Consider the following 14,026-nt stretch of genomic DNA (forward strand, 5'->3'; position numbering starts at 1 on the left):
TGCCCAGAAGAAGCCATTAACTGAAGCTTGATGTGCACCATTCACACACATGCTCTATGCTATTCATATGGCTAGTAATTCATGTATTAATGTATAATGCTATTTGTATGTTAATAATGTTTTAAATCGTGTTATTCAGTACACAGCCTTTGGCAATATGATTTTATTTTGTTATTATGTTTTGCAGATTTATCTCTGTTAATCCAAAAGACCTACTTCATTTTAAATGCTGCTTCAAATATGAATATAGCAGAGTTTGTTTATTCACTACACTATTGATGGATATTTTGGCTTTTAAGGAAAATATTCTCCTTATTTTCCATTTTTTTCTCATGTAATCATAAACAATGCCAGAATGAACATCCTTATATACATTTCCTTGTGCACATGTATGATATTTCCTTTGTTAAATATCTAGAAGTAGAATTGATGGGGTCATAAGGAAATGTATATTTTAAAATTAACTAGAGATTAAGAAATTCCTCACCAAACTTATTAAATGAACTTACAGTACCACTAGCAATGTATAAGAATTATCATTTCTTAACATTCTCACAAACACTTAATAACATCAGATTTTATATTTCCAATCTGATATATATATAAAAATAATATCTAATTTTCTAAATGTTGCCTGACCTGTGGTGGCGCAGTGGATAAAGCGTTGACCTGGAAGTGCTGAGGTCGCTGGTTCAAAACCCTGGGCTTGCCTGGTCAAGGCACATATGGGAGTTGATGCTTCCAGCTCCTCCCCCCTTCTCTCTCTCTGTCTCTCTCTCTCCCTCTCTCTCTCCTCTCTAAAAATGAATAAATAAAGTAAAAAATAAAATAAATTAATTTTCTAAATGTTTACATTTTCTGATTGTTGGTAATAATGGGCATCTTTTCATTCGTTTATTGGGCAATTTGGTTTTCTTTTCAGTGAATTGCCTGCCTATATCCTTTGTCTATTTCTATATTAGGTTATCTATTTCCCACTGATTTGTAGTTCTTTATTAAGTGTGAATAATAATTTTCTACCAGATCTGAGTGTTTCCAATATCTTCTCCCAGGTGGTTGTATATCTTTTATATTTTGAGTCTTATATATGAAGAATTTTTTAAATTTGATGTAGCCAAATTGATGTCATCCCTTTGTAGTTTGACCTTTATCTAGTTTGTTCAAAAAATCTTTCCTTACCGTAAAGTAAAAATAAAATTTCCTTTTTTTTTTCTTCTAAAGGTATAAGGATTGCTGAGTTCTCACATTTAGAATATCCACATAGAGCCTGACCAGGTGGTGGTGCAGTGGATAGAGCACCAGACTAGGATATGGAGGACCCAGGTTAGAGACCCCGAGGTCGCCTGAGCCAGCTTGAGCGAGGGCTCATCTGGTTTGAGCAAGGCTCACCAGCTTGAGCCTAAGGTCGCTGGCTCGAACAAGGGGTCACTCGTTCTGCTGTAGCTCCCAGTCAAGGCATATATGAGAAAGCAATCAATGAACAACTAAGGTGCCGCAATGAAGAATTTATGTTTCTCATCTCTCTCCCTTCCTGTCTGTCTGTCCCTATCTGTCCCTCTGACTCTCTCTGTCTCTGCCACAAAAAAAAAAAAAAAAAAATCACATAGAATTAGTTTTGTGTATGATGTGAGGTAATAATTGAGTTTTTATTTTTTCATATGGATGGTCAGTTGTCCTGACCCATGTTTTGAATAATCTCACATTTACTATGTATCCTTAATATGTGCTGTGCAGTAACCTTGGCCTGTGTGAAAGTTGAAATGAAGGAAATTTTACTTGTTTTATTCCAGGAGGCTCAACCCTATAATAGTTCTTCCCATACTCGATGCTAGTGGTTCTCAAGCTCTAGCATACCTAAGAATCACTAGGGGAATGTACGGAAAATGCAGACTCCGAGGACCCACTTCAGATCCCTAAATCAGAGTCTGTGAGGGAGGGAGCCCAGGAATCTGTATTTTAAACAAATGCCACAGGTGCATTTGATGCAGATGGCCTATAGAACACATCAAGGAACCCTGCCCTTGCCTGACTAGGTGGTGGCGCAGTGGATAGAGCGTCGGACTGGGATGCCGAGGAGCCAGGTTGGAGACCCGCCGGCTTGAGCATGGGCTCATCTGGCTTGAGCAAAAAGCTCACCAGCTTGGACCCAAAATCGCTGGCTTGAGCAAGGGGTTACTTGGTCTGCTGAAGGCCCACGGTCAAGGCACATATGAGAAAGCAATCAATGAACAACTAAGGTGTCGCACAAAAAACTGATGATTGATGCTTCTCATCTCTCTCCATTCTTGTCTGTCTATCCCTCTCTCTGACTCTCTCGTTGTCCCTGTAAAAAAAAAAAAAAGAAAAAAGAAAAAAAGAAACCCTGCCCTCTATGCCAGGAAGTGTGATTTTTGCCTTCTCCATATACTTTACCTTTTCCAGGGGACCCAGCTTAAAATATTATGCCTTTTCTATTTCATATACACACACTCTGATGAAAATGGAAAGAATCTCAATTCTCTGTCTTTTCTGATGGTTGTAGGTACTTTAATTCTCCTAAAGGAGCCAGATAATATTTGTTAAGCTGGTGAAAATGAATGCTAGGAGTCAGAAAGCCTAGAGATCCAGAGGACATGCCGGTTTTTTGCTCAATTTGACCCTCATGCATATTTCATGCTATTAACTCCTCTCTGCAATTTTGCTGTTTCCTGCAGAATCTAGGCTGTTCACTCTGGTTGAAGACCTGATGGGTGTGTTACAATCTGGAAGTCAAGTTAGAATAATAATAACTCACCCGCAAGTATCCACCCTTGGTGGTGGTTTCCATTGCTGCTGTCAGCAGGCCCTTCCCAGGGGAGGGGCTGGGTGGCCTGTGATCTAAGCCCTTTCTTGGGATACCTAGACTCCTTGGCACCATAGGGCTGAGGCGGCCTTTCATGTTTTAGAAGCAGGAAGATTGGATTTCTCATACTGGCATGTATGTGTGTGGAGGGCAATGTGGATGAGTTGCTGATGGTAACAAAGGCTCGTCTGCTCATTTTGAATGTTAAAGAAGCCAGAGAAGGAACATTTCTTAATGCAAGCATATAGGAGCTCCATTTCCTGGGACAGGGTTTAAAACGATGAACACTCAAAGGCTTACCTATAATATTTATTTTTTTTACCTGGAAGAGAGGCCCTGTTTTCTCTTTTTCACTCTAAAGTGTACTGTTAGTTTGATACTGTGATGGTTTTTGACTGTTGGGATAGAATTCCAAATATATGCAAACCACTAGGAAACGTTGATTCTATTGCTTCGTTTTCAAGCAACTTTCAGACACCAGAATGAGAATGATGGATAATCTAATCTTTGAACAAATGACTCTCAGTATAATTTCTAGGCACCCAATGTTACCACTCTCAGAGCTTTCCCCATGACTGTAGATGGGAAGTCTGATGTGAAAGGTAACCCTGTCTTTTAATAGGTTTCATGGGGAATTATAAGTTTCATCTTTGTTCTGAGTACTATTAGCTCAGATAAGTAAGGCACAGGGGAAAAGAGTGACTCATGTGGACAAATATGACCAGTTGTTGGAAAACCAGTAGGAAGTCCCAGGAAAAGGGTAATCTTTCTAACAGGTGCATTTCTCTCTGACTTATCTTTCTGGCTCTCTCTTGGGAAATGCTTTGCTGTGTGCTTGCCTGGTGTTGACAACACAGAGTCCACCTCCCTAGCCACAGATAAAATGGAGTGGTTCATTATTAACCTCTTGGACTTTGCACAGACACCTGCTTATGCAATTCAGTGATCCCTGGTGGCCGGAAACGCTCGGAGGTATGGACTATATTCACATCTGCAATGCAAATACTGAGTGCAGGGCTCAGTGCCCGGCACACACAGCTTTCCAGTGCTGAGGTCGATTATAAAGTGGCTACAAGTACGTATTATCAGAGATATAGGTGCCGAGCAATCACTGAGGACAAGAATGGAAAGCCAGATGTGTTAATAAAGTCTAGAAGACAAAAAGACATTTGGATAGTATTTATTATTTTTAACCCTTTGAGTAGTGAGTTTTTTTCATGCTCACTGACCCCCAGAAGTGAGTTTTTTTTTAGATTGTTTGTTTATTTATTTATTTATTTATTTATTTATTCATTTTAGAGAAGAGAGACAGAGGGAGAGACACAGAGAGAGAGAGAGAGAGAGAGAGAGAGAGAGAGAGAGAGAGAAAGGGGGGAGGAGTAGGAAGCATCAACTCCCATATGTGCCTTGACGGGGCAAGCCCGGGATTTTGACCCATGATCTCAGAGTTCCAGGTTGATGCTTGATCCACTGCGCCACCACAGATCAGGCATGTTTTGTTTTGTTTTTTCAAAAAATGAAATTAGTTCCAGTTACAGTTTTATTAACTTAAAATCATGTTTGTTTGATAACCAGTTTATGGAAACAAGAAGAACATACATTTGCTTTTTTAAATGTTGTCTGCACATTTTAAAAATAAAAACTTTGTTTGATCCTACTCTGGATGGTCAGGAGGCACGAGGATGTACGTGAACGTTCATACTACTCAAATAGATATTAGGAAGAGGTAGAACCAGCACTTGGATTTAGGTCAGAATGATACACAGTCTATATTCTTATCACTAACCTCTATTGCTCCTCTTGAAATGATAGGAAAAGCCCATGTAACTCATCATTAAAAGGACTGACTGACTGTATCACCCTGGAGAAAATACTCTTATTATATAGGAGTTTTGTACATATTTAAATGGTTAACTTTTTTTCCACAGGGTGTTAAATGTAGAACTGTTGAAATCAGTGACCACAAGGTGCCTATTGATAATCGGTAACAGTGGGATTTTGTTCCCATTGATAAACTACATAGTTAACCAGTCCTTATCTACATTAAAGACAGTGAAATGGATCCTCTCCCTCTTTAGGGACATGTGGAGAAGGAAAAGGGAGGGTAGGAGTAGGCAGACTCTATCTGAATCCAGCTATGCTCACACAATAAAGAAAGGGGCATTTTCCTTCTCAACAGACAAACGTGTTCTTCTCACTCCCAATATTACATCAAGAAAAAGCTGCTTTCCTTGACCAACATTCTCCATTCACAGTGTAACTTATACAATAATTGCCACTTTGACCTCCTTCTTCAGTTTTCTCTTCATCTCACTCTACCTGGGCTTCAGACCCTCATTCGCTGATACCCCCCTACACTGCTAAGTCTAAAGGATGTTCTCTGTCTTCATTTTCCTCAAATTCACAGCCCTGTTCAACCTCTCATTCCCTTTTCTTATTTTAAATTGAGGTATAATTGACATATAACATTATATTAGTTTCAAGTGTACAACAATGATTCAATATTTGTATGTATTGAAAAATGATCACTATAATATATCTAGTCATCATAAATAATGACAAAGTTTTCTTTTCTCATGATGAGGACTTTTAAGATCTACTCTCTGAGCAAACTTTTTTTTTCACTGTAGGAGAAATATACTACTACTCAACCTCTACTGTAAGGTTGGCAGCCCTGAGAACTCCCTTTTTAATGTAGCATGTAATGAATGTATCCCTGCTCCCAAAGCAAAAAGGAGCAGACATATTTCCACGTGCAATTAGCAACTTTCAAATGAGCGATATAGTATCGTTAACTATAATTACATCTCTTTTACTTGTTTTATAACTGGAAGTTTGTATCTTTTGGCCCCTTTTGCTCGTTTTGCCTATCTCTAACCCTCTGCCTCTGGTAACCACCAATCTGTTCTCTGTTGCTATGAGCTTATATTTTGGTTTGTTTAGTTTTTTTATAGATTCCACATATACGTGAGATCATAGGGTATTTGTTTTTCTCTGTTGACTTTTTTTACTTAGCACAGTACCCTCAAGGTTCATCCATATTGCCACAAATGGCAAGATTTTTTAAAATAACTTTATTTATTGATTTTTAGAGAGGAAAGAAGGGAGAGAGAGAGAAAGAGAGAAACATTGATTTGTTGTTCCACTTATGCCATCATTGGTTAATTCTTATGTGCCTTACCCAGGGATCAGACCCACAACCTCAGCACATTGGGACAATGCTCTAACCAGCTAAGCTACCTAGCCAGGGCCACGGCTCCTTCTTTTTTAATGGTTGAGTAATATTTCATTGTATGTGTGTGTCTGTGTCTGCATGTGTGTGTGTGTGTGTGTGTGTGTGTGTGTAATTTTTTTTATTCATCCACCTCTGCCTCTTTTATATCTTGGCTGTTGTAAATAATGCTCTAGTGAACATAGGGGTGCATATATGTCTTTTTGAGTTAGTGTTTTTATTTTCTCTGGATAAATGCCCAGAAGTGGAATTATTGGATCATTGGCAGTTTTATATTTAATTTTTTTGAGGAAACTCCAAACCGTTTTCATAGTGGCTGTCTCAGTTTATATTCCCACGAGCAGTACACAAGGGTTCTCTTTTCTTCACATCCTTTTCAACATGTTATTTTTTGTCTTTTTGATAATAGCTATTCTACCAGGTGTGAGGTGATAACTCATTATGGTTTTGATTTGAATTTTCCTGATGATTAGTCTGTTGGCCATCTGTATGTCTTTGGAAAATTTTCTATTCAGATTGTCTGCCCATTTAAATTATTTTTGTTTGTTTGTTTTATTGAGTTGTATGACTTCATTATATATTTTAGATATTAACCCCATATCAGATATGTGGTTTTCAAATATTTTTCCCATTTGGTAGGTTGTCTTTTCATTTTGTTGATGGTTTCCTTTGTTGTGCAAAAGCATTTAATTTTAATTGATTTTTATAGAGAGAGGAAGGGAGAGAGAGAGATTGTTCTACTTAGTTATGCATTCATTGGTTGATTCTTGTGTGTACCCTGACGGGATTGAACTTGCAACCTTGGGTGTATTGGAATGACACTGTAACCAACTAAGCTAACTGGCCAGGGCTGTGCAAAAGCTTTCTCATTTGATGTAGTCCCACTTGTTTGTTTTTGCTTTTGGTGTTAAATACAAAAAATCATTGCCAAGACCGATGGCAAGGAGATTACCACCTGTTTTTTTCTAGGACTTTTATGATTTCAATCTTACATTCAAGTCTTTTATCCATTTTGAGTTAATTTTTGTGTATAGTGTAAGATAGTGGTCTAGTTTCACTTTTTCACATGTAGCTTTTCAGTTTTCCCAACACCATTTATTGAAGAGACTGTTTTTCCCCATTGTATATTCTTGTCTCTGTTCTTTTAAATTAATTGGCCATGTATATGTGCATTTATTTTGGGGCTATCCTATTGCATCAATTTATATGTCTGTTTTATGCTAATACCAAACTCTTTTGATTACTATAGTTTTGTAATATATATTATAATTTGAAATCAGTTAGCATGATGCCTCCAGCTTTGTTGTTCTTTCTAAGAATGCTTTGGCTATTTGGGTTATTGTGTGTGTGTGTGTGTGTGTGTGTGTGTGTGTGTGTGTGTGTGGTCCCACACAAATTTGTTCTGTTTCTATGAAAAATGCCATTGGAAATTTGGGGGTTATATTGAATCTGTAGATTGCTTTAGGTACTATAAACATTTTCACAATATTCTTCCAATTAATGAGCATGGAATGCCTTTCCAATTATTTGAGTCTTATTCAATTTCTTTAATGTTTTACAGTTTTTAGTGTACAGATCTTTCACTTTCTTGGTTAAATTTATTCCTAGGTATTTTTTTATTTTAGATGCAATTGTAAAATGGAATTTTTTAAAAAAATTCTCTTCCTGCCCTGGCCGGTTGGCTCAGTGGTAGAGCGTTGGCCTGGCGTGCAGAAGTCCCGGGTTTGATTCCCGGCCAGGGCACACAGGAGAAGTGCCCATCTGCTTCTCCACCCCTCCCCCTCTCCTTCCTCTCTGTCTCTCTCTTCCCCTCCCGCAGTGAGGCTCCATTGGAGCAAAGATGGCCTGGGCGATGGGGATGGCTCCTTGGCCTCTGCCCCAGGTGCTAGAGTGGCTCTGGTTGCGACAGAGCGACGCCCCAGAGGGGCAGAGCATCGCCCCCTGGTGGGCAGAGCGTCGCCCCCTGGTGGGCGTGCCGGGTGGATCCTGGTCAGGCGCATGCGAAGTCTGTCTGACTGTCTATCCCCGTTTCCAGCTTCAGAAAAATACACACACAAAAAAAAAAGGAAAAAAAATTTCTCTTCCTGATAGTTTATTATTAGTTTATAGAAATACAACAGACTTGTATATTGATTTTGTATTTTACAATTTCACTGAATTTGTTCATTAGTTCTAACAGGTTTTGGTGCCGTCTTTAGGATTGTCTATGTATAATAATATTATGTCATCTGCAAATGGTGACAGTTTTCCTTCCTATTTTCTGATTTGAGTGCCTCTTATTTCCTTTTCTTGCCTAATTGCTATGGCTAGGACCTTCATTACTCAGTTGAATAACAGTGGTGAGAGTGAGCATCCTTGTCTTGTTCCTGCTCTTAAAGGAAAAGTCTTTCATCTTTTCACCATAGAGTGTGATGTTAGCTGGAGGCTTGTCATATGTGGCCTTTATTATGTTGAGGTTTGTTTCCTCTATAACTGCTTTGTAGAGTTTTTATCATAAATGGATACTAAATTTCTTCTGCATCCATTGAGATGGTCACATGAGTTTTACTTATTTTGATTTGCATCTTTGCATTCCTGAGGTAAGTCTCCCTTGATCACTGTGTATGTACTTTTTAATGTCTTGTTGAAGTGGGTTTGCTAATATTTTGTGGAGAATTTTTACATCTATAGTCTTTAGGGAAATTATTTTTTCTTGTTCATCTTTGTCTGGTTCTAATATCAGGGTAATGCTGGCCTCATTAAATGAGTTTGGAAATGTTCCCTCCCCTTCTATTTTTTGGAAGAGTTTGAGAAGGATTGGTATTAATCCTGCTTTAATTGTTTGATAGAATTTACCAGTAAAGCTGTCTAGTCCTGGATTTTTGTTTGTTGGGAGGTGAGAATGTCTAATTCTTTTTTAGATTCACAATCTTTAAGATAGTGCCTCGGTCATAGTGGATCATGTTAAATATTTGTTGAAGAATAAGTTAATAATATGAGCTAACAATTATTGAATAGTTACTATTCAATTTAAGATATATTATCTCACTTACTCTTTGAAATAACCCAATAAAATGTTGGTTGTTATTTTCTTCATTTAGCAAATAAGGAGAGCAAAGAAACTGGCTTAGAGCCTGCGTGACTAGATTCAGATTACACAGTTAGTAAGTAGCAGAGCTAGTATCTGACTTCTGAGCTGGTGATTTTTACACGAGGCAGCGGTGGCTCTGTGACCTTGGGGAAGTCACTTTTTCTCTTTGGTACTCCTATTCCTCACTTGAAACTGATGGGGCAAAATGGAACATTCCTAAAGCTCCTCTTCCAACTCTGCTACTCTATTATTCCACTAGAAGTAGAAGACAAAGCTATAACAAATACCATGAAGATGAAAATCTCCTTAATAAAAAGATTTCCAAGTCCCAGTTTGTATTTCATGTCTCTCCAAATACTAAGCATTACATTGAAGTTTCCATTGAATTAAAAGAGCTCTGATTATTTCTTGGAGTTGGTTGCCATGGTAGCTAGCCAACCCAGTGGACAGGGACCTTGAGCAGGTTCTTAGCTGCCAGCTCCCAAACCCACTCAGGCTAGCCAAAGCAGAAATGGAAACTTATTAAAGACTATTAGGTGGTTCACAGGTTCTCCAGAGGGCTAAGGAGTGTCAGACTGAGGCCAGGGACAAGACTCAAGCCACATTGACAAACTGTTCTAGAAAATCTCTGGGTGGTGACAAGTCACAGATTGCTGCTCACACCATGACACTGGGCCCAGGATACCTGAGCTTCTCCCATGGCTGTTCCCAAGCACCAAATGTTCGGGCTACTGTCCTTACCACAAAATAGGTTCTGCACGTTAGTCCTGTAACTAGAAGGCTTTCTGGCTCTGTCTGATTGGAGAAGGCCACTCACACACCTGCACTCTATCTCCAAGGGAAGCCAGGAATGTGGGCAGTCAGCTTCTACCACTGGAAAGCCTGCCTTACAATGAGGGCAGCTCCTTAAACTGGAAACCACCCAGAAGATACTGGATGATCACACACACCGGGAAGTCAGCTGGACCTCATCATATAGATACCGGTATGTGTCTTACAGCTGAGAACCTCTTTGAATCAGATACTGAATAATAGTTGCTAACCTTTCCTGTGTTCCAGTTTAAGCTATGTCCACACATTTTCCATTTAGACCTCACAACAATTCTGCAATGTGTCCACACATTTTCCATTTAAGCTATGTCCACACATTTTCCATTTAGACTTCACAATGATTCTGCAATGTGTCCACTGTTGTCCTCAGTATGTGTTGTTATTCTCATCTATAGTTGAAGAAGCTGAGACACAGAGGGGCCATATCATGCGTTAGTTACATCGCTCAGCTAGTGAGTGGTAGAGAACGGACTTGAGCCCAATGAGCCTCTTTCTGATTCCAGCAAAGAGGTTTATTGGTTTGAAGACCAAACCCTGCTGCTGGGTCACTAGTGGCACCAGCCCTCCTCAGACCTGAGTTTAGGGTGTGCCAAAAGCGAAGAGAATTTCCCAAGAGAATAAGGTTGACCAGATCTGTAAGAATCATTATATGTGTTTCTCTTAATGTTTTGGAGGTCAGCAAGTTTCAGACACTGGGAACCTCTTTTATTTACTTAAACTGGAAGATTTGAAGTAGCTCCGTGTCTTTGACCTTCCTCGCCCTGGTGTGCTAGGGACTGGGTCCTGAAGGAAGACATCACAAACTCAGTGCCCAGGTGGTCCCCTTAGTATCATGCTGCTACCTCACATTCACAGTTGCTATGAAGTTCTAGACACCTTGAGACGAAGAAGAAAGAAAGGTTTCCTTGACCCTCTTAAGGTCTTTGGCTGGGTCTGAAAATTAAACCGAGAAAGCAAAATAAAAGGAAAAAAGCATATAAATTTATTGAATATAAGTTTTATGTTATGCCCTGACTAGATAGCTTTGTTAGTTAGAGCATCGCCCCGGTGTGCAAAGGTTGCAGGTTTGATCCCCATTCAGGGCACATACAGGAACAGATCGATGTTTTTGTCTGTCTGTCTGTATCTCTCTCCCTCCCTCTATCTCTAAAATCAATAAATAAAAATTTACAAAGAGTTTGACATGCTGACACAGGAGCCTTCACATGGCAATGAAGACCTGGAACACCGTGGTTGGATGCTAGGTTGGACAAACAGTGGTCAGTCACGTAGAAATAGGAAAATACAGAGACTAGGAGCTAAGTGTAGTAAACTGGGGGACACTTAGCAAACTTGCTTGTCTAGATTCTCCTTGGTGTCCCTCTGACTTGAAGATGCTTGTTTCCTCTGAATACACGCGAGGGCCTTATGACCTGCCTTAGGGAAATGGGGGGAGGTCAGAGTGACCTTCCTGCTTTTGTTATTCCTCAGACTCCTGCAGCTGAGAATGTCCACTATGTCAAGGTGCCATATTTTGGGGTAGCATGTCCTGAACCCCATCATGAGTCAGAAACAGTTCCTGTTCTCTTCACATGTATTCTTGCAGTGTTTCTAGACAGAGGATGCAGCCACTTTGCAGTAACAAATATTTAAAACAAAGCAACTCAGCCTCCCACCTTGCTGTCAATACATGAAAATAAACTCTGGTTGTGAAATTCGATGCATATTTGGTCTGAGGCTAAATTATAAAACAGTTTTATGGGCCCCCGTGCAGGCTAAAAATAAACGCACAAATGAAAGTACACACAACTTCGGGAACACAAGCAACTAATGAGGGCCCCAGGGGAAGCGCCCTCCCTCTGAAGCCCACAGGTCCCTTGCGGGGTCCTGGTCAGGGAGGACTGGCAGGCGGCAGGAAGGAGGGGCCGCTGCTGCTTCAGGGAGACATGACAACTGAAGCCAGAAGGGGAAGGAAGTGGGAGGAGAGGCCAGAGCAGAGGGCCATAATTTCATTATGAATTCCTGCCTATTCTGAGCAGATTGTCCCCAAATTTGTCATTAAACGTGCAATTTCCTTTATGAAAACTGTCTTTGCAAGGACCTCAGGAAAGATGATGAGAACGGGAAGTGGGGTATCCAATTATTTGTGTTGTTAATGAACTTTATTCTGTGTTCATTGTTTATGAATTCTGCGTTCTGGCCTATCTTTGTTTAGTAATAAAAGTTAGTATTACTTTTTGTTCCTTTGTTTGTGCATTTGTCTAATGGATGTTTATGGATTGCCCCTATTTCGGGACACTGGACATGCCAAGAAGGTCCTAGTTACTACTCTCTCCTGCGTAAGCTCTATCAAGAGAGGCAGACATTAAGGATCTAATTACAGACTGAAGCTATATGGTTATCAGGTCGATGTGTGCTATGATGAGATGAAAGCAGGTAACAGGAGGAGCTGACTGTGTCCAGAGGGTCAGAGAAGGCTCACCTGAGGAAGTGACATTCAAGCTAAAACCAAGGATGACTAGGTAAAGGGACAAGGGAGAGAGAAAGAAAGAAGAAAAAGCATTCAGATGCAAGAAATGGACGTGAAAAGCTGTGGAGCGGTTTCTAAACATGGTTTATCTTTGCTTTTCTCTCCATCTTTATACGGACCCCAGGAGAGTTTTTCTAAGTGTGGTCTGTGAGCCATGACATCAGTCTCTTGGAAGCATGTTAAAATTCAGATTCCAGAGGTCCCGGGTGCGATTCCCGGCCAGGGCACACAGGAGAAGCGCCCATCTGCTTCTCCACCCCTCCCCCTCTCCTTCCTCTGTCTCTCTCTTCCCCTCCCACAGCCGCAGCCGAGGCTCCATTGGAGCAAAGATGGCCCGGGCGCTGGGGATGGCTTCTTGGCCTCTGCCCCAGGCGCTAGAGTGGCCCTGGTAGCAACAGAGCGACGCCCCGGAGGGGCAGAGCATCGCCCCTTGGTGGGCAGAGCCCCCCCTGGTGGGCATGCCGGTGGATCCTGGTCCGGCGCATGCGGGAGTCTGTCTGACTGTCTCTCCCTGTTTCCAGCTTCAGGGAAAAAAAAAATTCAGATTCCTGAGCGTCACAGCAGGCCACTAAGTCAGAATCTCTGGAAGCAGGATCTAGCAATCTGCACTTTAAATTCTACACACACACACACACACAAAGAGGTGTTTTTTTTTTAAGTTGATTTTAGAGAGAGAGAAAGAGGGAGAGAGAGAGAGAAACATCGATTTGTTGTTTCACTTATTTATGTATTCATTGGTTGGTTCTTATATGTGCCCTCGTCAGAGATCAAACCCACAAACCTTGGCAACCTTGGCAAATTGCTCTAACCAATTGAGCCACCCAGGTATGGCCTCCCAGGTGATTCTTACACAAACCCAGTTTGACTTCAGAGGCACTTCCTTGTAGTAGAGGGAGCTTTATAATGCTGGCAAAGGCTTCTGCTTCTGATACCCTTCAATCCCTACTACCATCTTCTATCAGTGTTTTTCAACCACCAGTCGGGGACTGGTCTGCCAGAAAATTCATGCTGGTCCACAAAAGAGTTTACCATCCTGATGTATGAAGGTTATAAACCATGTGATCTTAATCAAATTCACTTATCTTAGGGCCTAATATCCAAAATATACAAAGAACTCATAAAACTCAACAACAAACAAACAATCCAATAAAAAAATGGGAAGAGGACATGAACAGACACTTCTCCCAGGAAGAAATACAAATGGCCAACAGATATATGAAAAGATGCTCATCTTTGTTAGTTGTTAGAGAAATGCAAATCAAAACTGCAATGAGATACCACCTCACACCTGTTAGATTAGCTATTATTAACAAGACAGGTAATAGCAAATGTTGGAGAGGCTGTGGAGAAAAAGGAACCCTCATTCACTGTTGGTGGGAATGTAAAGTAGTACAACCATTATGGAAGAAAGTATGGTGGTTCCTCAAAAAACTGAAAACAGAATTACCTTATGACCCAGCAATCCCTCTACTGGGTATATACCCCAAAAACTCAGAAACATTGATACGCAAAGACACATGCAGCCCCATGTTCATTTCAGCATTGTTCACAGTGGCCAGGACA

General features: G+C 40.5%; 1 non-coding gene across 1 annotated transcript; it reads right to left on the bottom strand.

Moving 5' to 3' along the window:
- Positions 1-5,443: 5,443 nt before the first annotated feature.
- On the bottom strand, positions 5,444-5,580 carry LOC136336736 (small nucleolar RNA U109). Its single transcript, XR_010731558.1, has one exon. It is a non-coding gene; the product is annotated as a small nucleolar RNA U109 (small nucleolar RNA).
- Between the last annotated feature and the right edge of the window lie 8,446 nt (positions 5,581-14,026).

The sequence above is a fragment of the Saccopteryx bilineata genome, chromosome 4 (assembly GCF_036850765.1).
Source record: "Saccopteryx bilineata isolate mSacBil1 chromosome 4, mSacBil1_pri_phased_curated, whole genome shotgun sequence".
In the NCBI taxonomy this organism is placed as follows: domain Eukaryota; kingdom Metazoa; phylum Chordata; class Mammalia; order Chiroptera; family Emballonuridae; genus Saccopteryx; species Saccopteryx bilineata.